This window comes from Anomaloglossus baeobatrachus (genome assembly GCF_048569485.1).
Source record: "Anomaloglossus baeobatrachus isolate aAnoBae1 chromosome 9 unlocalized genomic scaffold, aAnoBae1.hap1 SUPER_9_unloc_2, whole genome shotgun sequence".
Taxonomy (NCBI): Eukaryota; Metazoa; Chordata; class Amphibia; order Anura; family Aromobatidae; genus Anomaloglossus; species Anomaloglossus baeobatrachus.
Genome location: NW_027441820.1, coordinates 50,463 through 65,655, shown reverse-complemented (window position 1 = coordinate 65,655; position 15,193 = coordinate 50,463). Strand labels below are relative to the sequence as shown.

General features: G+C 48.9%; 8 non-coding genes and 1 pseudogene across 8 annotated transcripts; all 9 read left to right on the top strand.

Moving 5' to 3' along the window:
* The first annotated feature begins 2,697 nt into the window (after positions 1-2,697).
* Positions 2,698-2,901, top strand: LOC142259607 (U2 spliceosomal RNA; annotated as a pseudogene).
* Positions 2,902-4,214: 1,313 nt separating this feature from the next.
* Positions 4,215-4,408, top strand: LOC142259567 (U2 spliceosomal RNA). Its single transcript, XR_012728030.1, has one exon. It is a non-coding gene; the product is annotated as a U2 spliceosomal RNA (small nuclear RNA).
* A 1,313-nt stretch (positions 4,409-5,721) lies between these two features.
* LOC142259565 (U2 spliceosomal RNA) lies at positions 5,722-5,915 on the top strand. Its single transcript, XR_012728029.1, has one exon. It is a non-coding gene; the product is annotated as a U2 spliceosomal RNA (small nuclear RNA).
* Positions 5,916-7,380: 1,465 nt separating this feature from the next.
* Positions 7,381-7,574, top strand: LOC142259564 (U2 spliceosomal RNA). Its single transcript, XR_012728028.1, has one exon. It is a non-coding gene; the product is annotated as a U2 spliceosomal RNA (small nuclear RNA).
* A 1,313-nt stretch (positions 7,575-8,887) lies between these two features.
* LOC142259563 (U2 spliceosomal RNA) lies at positions 8,888-9,081 on the top strand. Its single transcript, XR_012728027.1, has one exon. It is a non-coding gene; the product is annotated as a U2 spliceosomal RNA (small nuclear RNA).
* Positions 9,082-10,389: 1,308 nt separating this feature from the next.
* On the top strand, positions 10,390-10,583 carry LOC142259562 (U2 spliceosomal RNA). Its single transcript, XR_012728026.1, has one exon. It is a non-coding gene; the product is annotated as a U2 spliceosomal RNA (small nuclear RNA).
* Positions 10,584-11,668: 1,085 nt separating this feature from the next.
* On the top strand, positions 11,669-11,861 carry LOC142259543 (U2 spliceosomal RNA). The gene has a single exon (XR_012728016.1). It is a non-coding gene; the product is annotated as a U2 spliceosomal RNA (small nuclear RNA).
* Positions 11,862-13,249: 1,388 nt separating this feature from the next.
* LOC142259475 (U2 spliceosomal RNA) lies at positions 13,250-13,440 on the top strand. Its single transcript, XR_012727963.1, has one exon. It is a non-coding gene; the product is annotated as a U2 spliceosomal RNA (small nuclear RNA).
* A 1,388-nt stretch (positions 13,441-14,828) lies between these two features.
* LOC142259463 (U2 spliceosomal RNA) lies at positions 14,829-15,019 on the top strand. The gene has a single exon (XR_012727952.1). It is a non-coding gene; the product is annotated as a U2 spliceosomal RNA (small nuclear RNA).
* The last annotated feature ends 174 nt before the right edge of the window (positions 15,020-15,193 follow it).

Below are 15,193 nucleotides of genomic sequence, written 5' to 3'. Positions count from 1 at the left end.
AGGACCTTCTTCGATGCGGCTGGGACGTGAGAGAGGAGCTGGAGGAGACTAAGAGGAGCCTGAAAAGGCACTTCGAGGAGGAGTCCGAGCGAATTGTCTTCCGTTCCAAAGTGGAGAACCTGGAGAAGGGTGAGAAATGTAACTCGTTCTTTTTCAGGAAACTCCACGCCGGTCACACGCCCATGAATGAACTACGAGACGAGAGTGGAAACATGCGACGCGGGAAAGAGAACGTGATGAAGGTAGTCAGCGACTTCTACAGCGAACTCTACGCCCGCAAGACTACTGACCCCGAGGCCGCCGATAAGTTCCTGTCAGGTATCACTAACCATCTTGACCCTGCAGACGCGGCGGCCATGGATGTTCCTCTGACGGTGGACGAGCTGCTCTCGGCCGCCAAATCCTTTAGTTCTGGCAGGACACCGGGCAGTGACGGCCTCCCAGCAGAGCTCTATGTAACGCTGGGAGACCTAATCTGTCCGGACCTGTTAGGGCTGTATGAGGAGATGGTGGTGGAGGGCAGAATGCCTCCATCTCTGAGGGAAGGAATGGTCACGATCCTGTACAAGCGTAAAGGAGAGAGGTGCGACCTGAAGAATTGGCGTCCCATCACCCTTCTGAACGTCGACTACAAGATCCTGGCCAAGACGATGGCAACGAGATTGAAGACTGTTATCGGACGGATCATCCACCCGGATCAGACCTGCGGCATCCCCGGACGTCGCATCGCAGACAGCCTGGCTCTCATGCGGGACACGGTCGAGTACATCAAAGCCCGCCGGGTGCACGCAGCCCTGATCTCGTTGGATCAGGAAAAGGCCTTCGACCGTGTTTCCCATGAGTTCCTGGGCAAAGCTCTGCACAGGTTAGGTTTGGGTAACATGTTTTGCTTGTATGTCCAACTAATGTATTTTGATATTCACAGCTCGGTGTTGGTAAACGGCTGGAAGACTGACCCCTTCCCGGTCCTCTCAGGGGTCAGACAAGGCTGTCCTCTGTCACCTCTTCTTTTTGTTTGTGTTATAGAACTCTTTGCAGAGGCTATCCGGCGGAATGGAGAGATCAGAGGGATCACCGCACCAGGACCAGAACGCTTCGAGGTCAAGTGCTCGCTCTACATGGACGACGTGACCGTCTTCTGCGCGGACCGGCGCTCAGTCGACACCCTCGTCCAGACCTGTGAGACCTTCGGACGGGCTTCGGGAGCCAAAGTCAACTGCGGGAAGTCGGAAGCCATGCTCTTCGGGGACTGGCAGCCGGCCTCTTCCGCCCCCTTCCCTTTCAGCATCCAGCCGGATTTCATCAAGGTTCTTGGAGTCTGGTTCGGGAAGGAAGGAGCAGCCCTCAAGTCCTGGGAGGAACGCTTGACCAAGATCACCCAACGGATCGGTCTGTGGAGCCTCAGACGCCTCACCTGTGAGGGCAAAGCACTAGTCCTGCGTAACGAGGTACTGCCCGTGCTGCAGTACACGGCCCAGGCCTGGCCCCCCCTTGCCACCGTGTGCAGGGCCATTACCAGGACGGTGTTTCGTTTTGTCTGGGGATCCAAGATGGACAGAGTAAAGCGGAGCATCATGTACAAGGATCCTCGCAAGGGTGGGAAGGGCGTACCCGATATCCCCACCCTCCTGCGATCCTCCTTCGTATGTGACTGCGTTCGCCGAACTCTGCGAGTCAAGAGAGGTTCCGCGGGTGGGTCCATGTCTCGCTTCTTCCTGCTCCCCCTTTGGAGACGGTTAGGCTGGGACAAGTGGGACAGCTCCTTCCCCTACAACTGGACGGCGCCATGGTTCTACGGAGACGTGGTTCGGTTTGTGAGGGAACACCAACTGGAGGGACTCAAGCCTGATTTGTGGAAGCCAAAGACTATCCACAAACTCATCAGAGCCAAGGACGAAATGGAGAACATTCCAGGACTTCATCACGACACACTGGAGACTGTTTGGACAAACGTGTCATCGGCTGGATTGACCAACGGGCACAAGGACTTGTCATGGATGGCGATACAGGGCGGACTGCCCGTCCGGTCATTCATGCACGCCCGGAACCTGTGCAAAACCCGGTACTGCCCAAGGTGCCCCTTCGTGGAGGAAACATCGCTGCACGCCTTTTGGGACTGCCGTTTCGCACAGCGCCTGTTGGTTGCCCTGGAGGATGACCTGAGGAACTCCGTCCCCAGAGGGAGCCTATCGTACCATTCCGTACTTTATGGACTCTTCCCTGGGACTCACACCGTTGGAGCCATCCAGGAGGCTTGGCGCCTTATGAACTGCTTTAAGGACGCTATTTGGGTCGCCAGGAACCGGCTCATCTTGAAGAGGGAGAGGATGTCTATCCAGGATTGCCGCAGGCTGATCCACAGCCTGCTCAGAGACTATTCCATCATGGACAGTCCGGACGACAGCGCCGAGGAGGAGGTTTAGACCTCTTCCATGCCCCCTCCCTCCTTTTCCCGTTATGTGCGTCTTTCAATAAAGCTTCGGGCCTGTGATTTCCCCACCCTATCCCCCTTTTCCCCTACCCCCATCCCCCAATCGCCGGTTCGTCGTTATTTATGGTCTAACTTTTTCTTTCAGCTTGAGTGTTATGGATAAGCATAGGAGTGTGATGTATAGTTTAGTGCGTCGTACTCTATGGCTATGTAAGAAGGATTGTATAGTTCTGTGTGTACGGGGCTGCGGCACTGTACACGGTTTGTTACCTTTTTGTGAGTAGTGCATGATAATAAAGATGCTGTTAAATCAAAAATCTGTTCTTATCAGTTTAATATCTGATACGTTCCCTATCTGGGGACCATATATTAAATGGATTTTTAGAACAGGGAGATGGAAAAAGAGCTTGCTCTGTCCACTCCACGCATTGACCTGGTATTGCAGTACCTCCAGGACCGGTGCACCCCTTCTTAACCCAGTTTCCAAAAGCAGAACTCAATTCACCTGATTCATATTAGCCCGATTTAATGAATTGGAAGAAAGCATACGTCTTCATATGCACCTCAATTTGGCCCATTCACTTTTCACACTTCCTCCTTTTGTTTTTTATCTTTCACACTTTTGACTTTCTTTATTCATCCAAATAGCAAACTCATCACCACTCAACCTGACCAACTCGGCTATGTCCCGTGCTGCAGTTCTCTGTCTTATCTAGATCATTTGCAATTGAATGGAATAGATCCCTTTTGGACAAAGTGGATTCACCTGCTGCTGCAGTGACCACAGGTGTGATAAGATCTAGAATTGGCATCTGGTGCGATCTCTCCGCTTCCACTCCAAAGAAAGTTACCTGTTTATTCCTATCATGCATTGGTTTTTGGGGTTTTCTTTGAGTAATGATGATCTCTTTAGTAGTCTGTTGGCGCCCTCTCCTGGAGGAATAGTTTGCTTGCTCTTGGACATTCTAAAAGAGAGGTCATGATAGACATTGAGCTTCTGAGCTCAATTGGGGACAGTCATGGGTGATGAATGTTTGCAACCTCCAGGCCACCTTAGTACAATGATACAATGCACACTGGAAGGTTGCGCTTGCTAGTACTCTGGGTGGATAGTATATTCATCAAGAGGAAAACATGGCCCTACCAGGATCGAGGCTATTAGACTGAGTAAGGGTGGGGGGCTATGGTACAACGTGCCCCAGGACTGACGACCCTGGAGTGAGTCTGAGCTTGCTGGCTTGGGACCCCGGCAAGCCTTGGGCTCTGTAGCACACCGTACCTTGCCTTTTCATACTTTTTGAGCATATTACCCTATCCTGGCCTTCTGGGTAGGAAGGGAAATTTTTATAATCCCGGTCGGAGGTCTGGTCAGCTTTGGGCTGAGAAACTAACACCCGGTTGGAGGTCCGGGTCAGCTTCGGCTGAGAAACCAACACCCGGTTGGAGGTCTGGGTCAGCTTCGGCTGAGAAACCAACACCCGGTTGGAGGTCCGGTTAGCCTTGGGCTGAGAAACCAACACCGGTTGACGGTCCGGGCAGTTTCGGCTGCGAAACCAACAACTAGTAGTTCTCTACTCCACTTGGGTAAGATGCCTGGGTGGACGCTGGGAGCAACAACAAGGCTCAACCAGGCTTCGGCTTGGGGGAGCACCGAAGATCCCTGACCCTTGCTGTGGCCTTCTGGCTCGGAGGGACGGGGTTGATTTTTGGGGACCCTCTCCTCACGGTGGGGTCCACACGAATCCTAGCCTTTGCACTGTTTTTGGTGTGACTTCGGTCATGCATTTTTTGTGGTGCTTTGGAAAGCTTCATTAAATCAAAAAATCTGTTCTTATCAGTTTAATATCTGATACGTCCCCTATCTGGGGACCATATATTAAATGGATTTTTAGAACAGGGAGATGGAAAAAGAGCTTGCTCTGTCCACTCCACGCATTGACCTGGTATTGCAGTACCTCCAGGAACGGTGCACCCCTTCTTAACCCAGTTTCCAAAAGCAGAACTCAATTCACCTGATTCATATTAGCCCGGTTTAATGAATTGGAAGAAAGCATACGTCTTCATATGCACCTCAATTTGGCCCATTCACTTTTCACACTTCCTCCTTTTGTTTTTTATCTTTCACACTTTTGACTTTCTTTATTCATCCAAATAGCAAACTCATCACCACTCAACCTGACCAACTCGGCTATGTCCCGTGCTGCAGTTCTCTGTCTTATCTAGATCATTTGCAATTGAATGGAATAGATCCCTTTTGGACAAAGTGGATTCACCTGCTGCTGCAGTGACCACAGGTGTGATAAGATCTAGAATTGGCATCTGGTGCGATCTCTCCGCTTCCACTCCAAAGAAAGTTACCTGTTTATTCCTATCATGCATTGGTTTTTGGGGTTTTCTTTGAGTAATGATGATCTCTTTAGTAGTCTGTTGGCGCCCTCTCCTGGAGGAATAGTTTGCTTGCTCTTGGACATTCTAAAAGAGAGGTCATGATAGACATTGAGCTTCTGAGCTCAATTGGGGACAGTCATGGGTGATGAATGTTTGCAACCTCCAGGCCACCTTAGTACAATGATACAATGCACACTGGAAGGTTGCGCTTGCTAGTACTCTGGGTGGATAGTATATTCATCAAGAGGAAAACATGGCCCTACCAGGATCGAGGCTATTAGACTGAGTAAGGGTGGGGGGCTATGGTACAACGTGCCCCAGGACTGACGACCCTGGAGTGAGTCTGAGCTTGCTGGCTTGGGACCCCGGCAAGCCTTGGGCTCTGTAGCACACCGTACCTTGCCTTTTCATACTTTTTGAGCATATTACCCTATCCTGGCCTTCTGGGTAGGAAGGGAAATTTTTATAATCCCGGTCGGAGGTCTGGTCAGCTTTGGGCTGAGAAACTAACACCCGGTTGGAGGTCCGGGTCAGCTTCGGCTGAGAAACCAACACCCGGTTGGAGGTCTGGGTCAGCTTCGGCTGAGAAACCAACACCCGGTTGGAGGTCCGGTTAGCCTTGGGCTGAGAAACCAACACCGGTTGACGGTCCGGGCAGTTTCGGCTGCGAAACCAACAACTAGTAGTTCTCTACTCCACTTGGGTAAGATGCCTGGGTGGACGCTGGGAGCAACAACAAGGCTCAACCAGGCTTCGGCTTGGGGGAGCACCGAAGATCCCTGACCCTTGCTGTGGCCTTCTGGCTCGGAGGGACGGGGTTGATTTTTGGGGACCCTCTCCTCACGGTGGGGTCCACACGAATCCTAGCCTTTGCACTGTTTTTGGTGTGACTTCGGTCATGCATTTTTTGTGGTGCTTTGGAAAGCTTCATTAAATCAAAAAATCTGTTCTTATCAGTTTAATATCTGATACGTCCCCTATCTGGGGACCATATATTAAATGGATTTTTAGAACAGGGAGATGGAAAAAGAGCTTGCTCTGTCCACTCCACGCATTGACCTGGTATTGCAGTACCTCCAGGAACGGTGCACCCCTTCTTAACCCAGTTTCCAAAAGCAGAACTCAATTCACCTGATTCATATTAGCCCGGTTTAATGAATTGGAAGAAAGCATACGTCTTCATATGCACCTCAATTTGGCCCATTCACTTTTCACACTTCCTCCTTTTGTTTTTTATCTTTCACACTTTTGACTTTCTTTATTCATCCAAATAGCAAACTCATCACCACTCAACCTGACCAACTCGGCTATGTCCCGTGCTGCAGTTCTCTGTCTTATCTAGATCATTTGCAATTGAATGGAATAGATCCCTTTTGGACAAAGTGGATTCACCTGCTGCTGCAGTGACCACAGGTGTGATAAGATCTAGAATTGGCATCTGGTGCGATCTCTCCGCTTCCACTCCAAAGAAAGTTACCTGTTTATTCCTATCATGCATTGGTTTTTGGGGTTTTCTTTGAGTAATGATGATCTCTTTAGTAGTCTGTTGGCGCCCTCTCCTGGAGGAATAGTTTGCTTGCTCTTGGACATTCTAAAAGAGAGGTCATGATAGACATTGAGCTTCTGAGCTCAATTGGGGACAGTCATGGGTGATGAATGTTTGCAACCTGCTGCAAAGCCTCATACCGCAATATAAGGAACGTCAAATACTAAGAAAGGGCGGCCTATGAAAGAATTACTACTTTCAATAAGTACACTTAAACGGCTAATTGGGAATAGAAAAACTGTAAAAAGCCCTCTGAGAAAGCCCCCCTCTAACCTTTGATAGTAAGTTTTTCTGTAGTCTGCCTGTTGATGTATTTTCCGTTTGAACTGTGCACAACATGAAGAGACGGAACACTGAGAGGAAAACATGGCCCTACCAGGATCGAGGCTATTAGACTGAGTAAGGGTGGGGGGCTATGGTACAACGTGCCCCAGGACTGACGACCCTGGAGTGAGTCTGAGCTTGCTGGCTTGGGACCCCGGCAAGCCTTGGGCTCTGTAGCACACCGTACCTTGCCTTTTCATACTTTTTGAGCATATTACCCTATCCTGGCCTTCTGGGTAGGAAGGGAAATTTTTATAATCCCGGTCGGAGGTCTGGTCAGCTTTGGGCTGAGAAACTAACACCCGGTTGGAGGTCCGGGTCAGCTTCGGCTGAGAAACCAACACCCGGTTGGAGGTCTGGGTCAGCTTCGGCTGAGAAACCAACACCCGGTTGGAGGTCCGGTTAGCCTTGGGCTGAGAAACCAACACCGGTTGACGGTCCGGGCAGTTTCGGCTGCGAAACCAACAACTAGTAGTTCTCTACTCCACTTGGGTAAGATGCCTGGGTGGACGCTGGGAGCAACAACAAGGCTCAACCAGGCTTCGGCTTGGGGGAGCACCGAAGATCCCTGACCCTTGCTGTGGCCTTCTGGCTCGGAGGGACGGGGTTGATTTTTGGGGACCCTCTCCTCACGGTGGGGTCCACACGAATCCTAGCCTTTGCACTGTTTTTGGTGTGACTTCGGTCATGCATTTTTTGTGGTGCTTTGGAAAGCTTCATTAAATCAAAAAATCTGTTCTTATCAGTTTAATATCTGATACGTCCCCTATCTGGGGACCATATATTAAATGGATTTTTAGAACAGGGAGATGGAAAAAGAGCTTGCTCTGTCCACTCCACGCATTGACCTGGTATTGCAGTACCTCCAGGAACGGTGCACCCCTTCTTAACCCAGTTTCCAAAAGCAGAACTCAATTCACCTGATTCATATTAGCCCGGTTTAATGAATTGGAAGAAAGCATACGTCTTCATATGCACCTCAATTTGGCCCATTCACTTTTCACACTTCCTCCTTTTGTTTTTTATCTTTCACACTTTTGACTTTCTTTATTCATCCAAATAGCAAACTCATCACCACTCAACCTGACCAACTCGGCTATGTCCCGTGCTGCAGTTCTCTGTCTTATCTAGATCATTTGCAATTGAATGGAATAGATCCCTTTTGGACAAAGTGGATTCACCTGCTGCTGCAGTGACCACAGGTGTGATAAGATCTAGAATTGGCATCTGGTGCGATCTCTCCGCTTCCACTCCAAAGAAAGTTACCTGTTTATTCCTATCATGCATTGGTTTTTGGGGTTTTCTTTGAGTAATGATGATCTCTTTAGTAGTCTGTTGGCGCCCTCTCCTGGAGGAATAGTTTGCTTGCTCTTGGACATTCTAAAAGAGAGGTCATGATAGACATTGAGCTTCTGAGCTCAATTGGGGACAGTCATGGGTGATGAATGTTTGCAACCTCCAGGCCACCTTAGTACAATGATACAATGCACACTGGAAGGTTGCGCTTGCTAGTACTCTGGGTGGATAGTATATTCATCAAGAGGAAAACATGGCCCTACCAGGATCGAGGCTATTAGACTGAGTAAGGGTGGGGGGCTATGGTACAACGTGCCCCAGGACTGACGACCCTGGAGTGAGTCTGAGCTTGCTGGCTTGGGACCCCGGCAAGCCTTGGGCTCTGTAGCACACCGTACCTTGCCTTTTCATACTTTTTGAGCATATTACCCTATCCTGGCCTTCTGGGTAGGAAGGGAAATTTTTATAATCCCGGTCGGAGGTCTGGTCAGCTTTGGGCTGAGAAACTAACACCCGGTTGGAGGTCCGGGTCAGCTTCGGCTGAGAAACCAACACCCGGTTGGAGGTCTGGGTCAGCTTCGGCTGAGAAACCAACACCCGGTTGGAGGTCCGGTTAGCCTTGGGCTGAGAAACCAACACCGGTTGACGGTCCGGGCAGTTTCGGCTGCGAAACCAACAACTAGTAGTTCTCTACTCCACTTGGGTAAGATGCCTGGGTGGACGCTGGGAGCAACAACAAGGCTCAACCAGGCTTCGGCTTGGGGGAGCACCGAAGATCCCTGACCCTTGCTGTGGCCTTCTGGCTCGGAGGGACGGGGTTGATTTTTGGGGACCCTCTCCTCACGGTGGGGTCCACACGAATCCTAGCCTTTGCACTGTTTTTGGTGTGACTTCGGTCATGCATTTTTTGTGGTGCTTTGGAAAGCTTCATTAAATCAAAAAATCTGTTCTTATCAGTTTAATATCTGATACGTCCCCTATCTGGGGACCATATATTAAATGGATTTTTAGAACAGGGAGATGGAAAAAGAGCTTGCTCTGTCCACTCCACGCATTGACCTGGTATTGCAGTACCTCCAGGAACGGTGCACCCCTTCTTAACCCAGTTTCCAAAAGCAGAACTCAATTCACCTGATTCATATTAGCCCGGTTTAATGAATTGGAAGAAAGCATACGTCTTCATATGCACCTCAATTTGGCCCATTCACTTTTCACACTTCCTCCTTTTGTTTTTTATCTTTCACACTTTTGACTTTCTTTATTCATCCAAATAGCAAACTCATCACCACTCAACCTGACCAACTCGGCTATGTCCCGTGCTGCAGTTCTAGATCTAGATCATTTGCAATTGAATGGAATAGATCCCTTTTGGACAAAGTGGATTCACCTGCTGCTGCAGTGACCACAGGTGTGATAAGATCTAGAATTGGCATCTGGTGCGATCTCTCCGCTTCCACTCCAAAGAAAGTTACCTGTTTATTCCTATCATGCATTGGTTTTTGGGGTTTTCTTTGAGTAATGATGATCTCTTTAGTAGTCTGTTGGCGCCCTCTCCTGGAGGAATAGTTTGCTTGCTCTTGGACATTCTAAAAGAGAGGTCATGATAGACATTGAGCTTCTGAGCTCAATTGGGGACAGTCATGGGTGATGAATGTTTGCAACCTCCAGGCCACCTTAGTACAATGATACAATGCACACTGGAAGGTTGCGCTTGCTAGTACTCTGGGTGGATAGTATATTCATCAAGAGGAAAACATGGCCCTACCAGGATCGAGGCTATTAGACTGAGTAAGGGTGGGGGGCTATGGTACAACGTGCCCCAGGACTGACGACCCTGGAGTGAGTCTGAGCTTGCTGGCTTGGGACCCCGGCAAGCCTTGGGCTCTGTAGCACACCGTACCTTGCCTTTTCATACTTTTTGAGCATATTACCCTATCCTGGCCTTCTGGGTAGGAAGGGAAATTTTTATAATCCCGGTCGGAGGTCTGGTCAGCTTTGGGCTGAGAAACTAACACCCGGTTGGAGGTCCGGGTCAGCTTCGGCTGAGAAACCAACACCCGGTTGGAGGTCTGGGTCAGCTTCGGCTGAGAAACCAACACCCGGTTGGAGGTCCGGTTAGCCTTGGGCTGAGAAACCAACACCGGTTGACGGTCCGGGCAGTTTCGGCTGCGAAACCAACAACTAGTAGTTCTCTACTCCACTTGGGTAAGATGCCTGGGTGGACGCTGGGAGCAACAACAAGGCTCAACCAGGCTTCGGCTTGGGGGAGCACCGAAGATCCCTGACCCTTGCTGTGGCCTTCTGGCTCGGAGGGACGGGGTTGATTTTTGGGGACCCTCTCCTCACGGTGGGGTCCACACGAATCCTAGCCTTTGCACTGTTTTTGGTGTGACTTCGGTCATGCATTTTTTGTGGTGCTTTGGAAAGCTTCATTAAATCAAAAAATCTGTTCTTATCAGTTTAATATCTGATACGTCCCCTATCTGGGGACCATATATTAAATGGATTTTTAGAACAGGGAGATGGAAAAAGAGCTTGCTCTGTCCACTCCACGCATTGACCTGGTATTGCAGTACCTCCAGGAACGGTGCACCCCTTCTTAACCCAGTTTCCAAAAGCAGAACTCAATTCACCTGATTCATATTAGCCCGGTTTAATGAATTGGAAGAAAGCATACGTCTTCATATGCACCTCAATTTGGCCCATTCACTTTTCACACTTCCTCCTTTTGTTTTTTATCTTTCACACTTTTGACTTTCTTTATTCATCCAAATAGCAAACTCATCACCACTCAACCTGACCAACTCGGCTATGTCCCGTGCTGCAGTTCTCTGTCTTATCTAGATCATTTGCAATTGAATGGAATAGATCCCTTTTGGACAAAGTGGATTCACCTGCTGGCTAAGATCAAGTGTAGTGTTGTTCGAAAAGGTGGTTTAAGCTCCAGGCCACCTTAGTACAATGATACAATGCACACTGGAAGGTTGCGCTTGCTAGTACTCTGGGTGGATAGTATATTCATCTAGTGGAAAACATGGCCCTACCAGGATCGAGGCTATTAGACTGAGTAAGGATGGGGGGCTATGGTACAACGTGCCCCAGGACTGACGACCCTGGAGTGAGTCTGAGCTTGCTGGCTTGGGACCCCGGCAAGCCTTGGGCTCTGTAGCACACCGTACCTTGCCTTTTCATACTTTTTGAGCATATTACCCTATCCCGGCCTTCTGGCTAGGAAGGGAAATTTTTATAATCCCGGTTGGAGGTCTGGTCAGCTTTGGGCTGAGAAACTAACACCCGGTTGGAGGTCCGGGTCAGCTTCGGCTGAGAAACCAACACCCGGTTGGAGGTCTGGGTCAGCTTCGGCTGAGAAACCAACACCCGGTTGGAGGTCCGGTTAGCCTTGGGCTGAGAAACCAACACCGGTTGACGGTCCGGGCAGTTTCGGCTGCGAAACCAACAACTAGTAGCTCTCTACTCCACTTGGGTAAGATGCCTGGGTGGACGCTGGGAGCAACGACAAGGCTCAACCAGGCTTCGGCTTGGGGGAGCACCGAAGATCCCTGACCCTTGCTGTGGCCTTCTGGCTCGGAGGGACGGGGTTGATTTTTGGGGACCCTCTCCTCACGGTGGGGTCCACACGAATCCTAGCCTTTGCACTGTTTTTGGTGTGACTTCGGTCATGCATTTTTTGTGGTGCTTTGGAAAGCTTCATTAAATCAAAAATCTGTTCTTATCAGTTTAATATCTGATACGTCCCCTATCTGGGGACCATATATTAAATGGATTTTTAGAACAGGGAGATGGAAAAAGAGCTTGCTCTGTCCACTCCACGCATTGACCTGGTATTGCAGTACCTCCAGGACCGGTGCACCCCTTCTTAACCCAGTTTCCAAAAGCAGAACTCAATTCACCTGATTCATATTAGCCCGATTTAATGAATTGGAAGAAAGCATACGTCTTCATATGCACCTCAATTTGGCCCATTCACTTTTCACACTTCCTCCTTTTGTTTTTTATCTTTCACACTTTTGACTTTCTTTATTCATCCAAATAGCAAACTCATCACCACTCAACCTGACCAACTCGGCTATGTCCCGTGCTGCAGTTCTCTGTCTTATCTAGATCATTTGCAATTGAATGGAATAGATCCCTTTTGGACAAAGTGGATTCACCTGCTGCTGCAGTGACCACAGGTGTGATAAGATCTAGAATTGGCATCTGGTGCGATCTCTCCGCTTCCACTCCAAAGAAAGTTACCTGTTTATTCCTATCATGCATTGGTTTTTGGGGTTTTCTTTGAGTAATGATGATCTCTTTAGTAGTCTGTTGGCGCCCTCTCCTGGAGGAATAGTTTGCTTGCTCTTGGACATTCTAAAAGAGAGGTCATGATAGACATTGAGCTTCTGAGCTCAATTGGGGACAGTCATGGGTGATGAATGTTTGCAACCTGCTGCAAAGCCTCATACCGCAATATAAGGAACGTCAAATACTAAGAAAGGGCGGCCTATGAAAGAATTACTACTTTCAATAAGTACACTTAAACGGCTAATTGGGAATAGAAAAACTGTAAAAAGCCCTCTGAGAAAGCCCCCCTCTAACCTTTGATAGTAAGCTTTTCTGTAGTCTGCCTGTTGATGTATTTTCCGTTTGAACTGTGCACAACATGAAGAGACGGAACACTGGCGGCTTGTCACAATGCCCCCGCTGACATCACAATAGCGCTGCTGCCTAGAAAACAAGCTGCGCAGCAGAAGTTGTTCTTTGGGTGGGAGGGTGGGCTAGTGTAAGGAGGGGGCAAGCTCTTTTTTTCCCGGGTGGTAGGGGGATGACAGGAGAAGGGATGCGGGTGGTGAGAAGGGTACAGAGGGCAGGGTTTGGGGGCTGGGAAGGAAAGGGAAAAGATTAGGGTTTGGGGATGATGAAAGGGCTTTCTACGGGTAAGGATGGCAAAGGGTGGCAGTGACGGAAAGTCAGGCAACCTGTCCTGTCCGTCTTTTTGTATCGTGAATTGGAAAGACTGCAAGGGGGAGGGGAGTTGCTTGCGCCCTAAAGGAGGAGTTATTCAGATTCATTGCAGTGGGGGGCGGCGGCTGCAAAACGCACCATTCTTCTTGTTTTTGCTCTGCAAAGCAGCCTTTTCAAGGGTTGGCTTGGGTGACAAAATGTCTTCTGTAGGCGTGGGTTTGTCTCCCTCTCGCTCTCTCTCCCTAAGATGTGTCCGGCATAGGCCAGGGTGCCACTCGAGGCCCAAACCAATTCTGGTTATCGCTTCTCGGCCTTTTGGCTAAGATCAAGTGTAGTATCTGTTCTTATCAGTTTAATATCTGATACGTCCCCTATCTGGGGACCATATATTAAATGGATTTTTAGAACAGGGAGATGGAAAAAGAGCTTGCTCTGTCCACTCCACGCATTGACCTGGTATTGCAGTACCTCCAGGACCGGTGCACCCCTTCTTAACCCAGTTTCCAAAAGCAGAACTCAATTCACCTGATTCATATTAGCCCGATTTAATGAATTGGAAGAAAGCATACGTCTTCATATGCACCTCAATTTGGCCCATTCACTTTTCACACTTCCTCCTTTTGTTTTTTATCTTTCACACTTTTGACTTTCTTTATTCATCCAAATAGCAAACTCATCACCACTCAACCTGACCAACTCGGCTATGTCCCGTGCTGCAGTTCTCTGTCTTATCTAGATCATTTGCAATTGAATGGAATAGATCCCTTTTGGACAAAGTGGATTCACCTGCTGCTGCAGTGACCACAGGTGTGATAAGATCTAGAATTGGCATCTGGTGCGATCTCTCCGCTTCCACTCCAAAGAAAGTTACCTGTTTATTCCTATCATGCATTGGTTTTTGGGGTTTTCTTTGAGTAATGATGATCTCTTTAGTAGTCTGTTGGCGCCCTCTCCTGGAGGAATAGTTTGCTTGCTCTTGGACATTCTAAAAGAGAGGTCATGATAGACATTGAGCTTCTGAGCTCAATTGGGGACAGTCATGGGTGATGAATGTTTGCAACCTGCTGCAAAGCCTCATACCGCAATATAAGGAACGTCAAATACTAAGAAAGGGCGGCCTATGAAAGAATTACTACTTTCAATAAGTACACTTAAACGGCTAATTGGGAATAGAAAAACTGTAAAAAGCCCTCTGAGAAAGCCCCCCTCTAACCTTTGATAGTAAGCTTTTCTGTAGTCTGCCTGTTGATGTATTTTCCGTTTGAACTGTGCACAACATGAAGAGACGGAAAACTGGCGGCTTGTCACAATGCCCCCGCTGACATCACAATAGCGCTGCTGCCTAGAAAACAAGCTGCGCAGCAGAAGTTGTTCTTTGGGTGGGAGGGTGGGCTAGTGTAAGGAGGGGGCAAGCTCTTTTTTTCCCGGGTGGTAGGGGGATGACAGGAGAAGGGATGCGGGTGGTGAGAAGGGTACAGAGGGCAGGGTTTGGGGGCTGGGAAGGAAAGGGAAAAGATTAGGGTTTGGGGATGATGAAAGGGCTTTCTACGGGTAAGGATGGCAAAGGGTGGCAGTGACGGAAAGTCAGGCAACCTGTCCTGTCCGTCTTTTTGTATCGTGAATTGGAAAGACTGCAAGGGGGAGGGGAGTTGCTTGCGCCCTAAAGGAGGAGTTATTCAGATTCATTGCAGTGGGGGGCGGCGGCTGCAAAACGCACCATTCTTCTTGTTTTTGCTCTGCAAAGCAGCCTTTTCAAGGGTTGGCTTGGGTGACAAAATGTCTTCTGTAGGCGTGGGTTTGTCTCCCTCTCGCTCTCTCTCCCTAAGATGTGTCCGGCATAGGCCAGGGTGCCACTCGAGGCCCAAACCAATTCTGGTTATCGCTTCTCGGCCTTTTGGCTAAGATCAAGTGTAGTATCTGTTCTTATCAGTTTAATATCTGATACGTCCCCTATCTGGGGACCATATATTAAATGGATTTTTAGAACAGGGAGATGGAAAAAGAGCTTGCTCTGTCCACTCCACGCATTGACCTGGTATTGCAGTACCTCCAGGACCGGTGCACCCCTTCTTAACCCAGTTTCCAAAAGCAGAACTCAATTCACCTGATTCATATTAGCCCGATTTAATGAATTGGAAGAAAGCATACGTCTTCATATGCACCTCAATTTGGCCCATTCACTTTTCACACTTCCTCCTTTTGTTTTTTATCTTTCACACTTTTGACTTTCTTTATTCATCCAA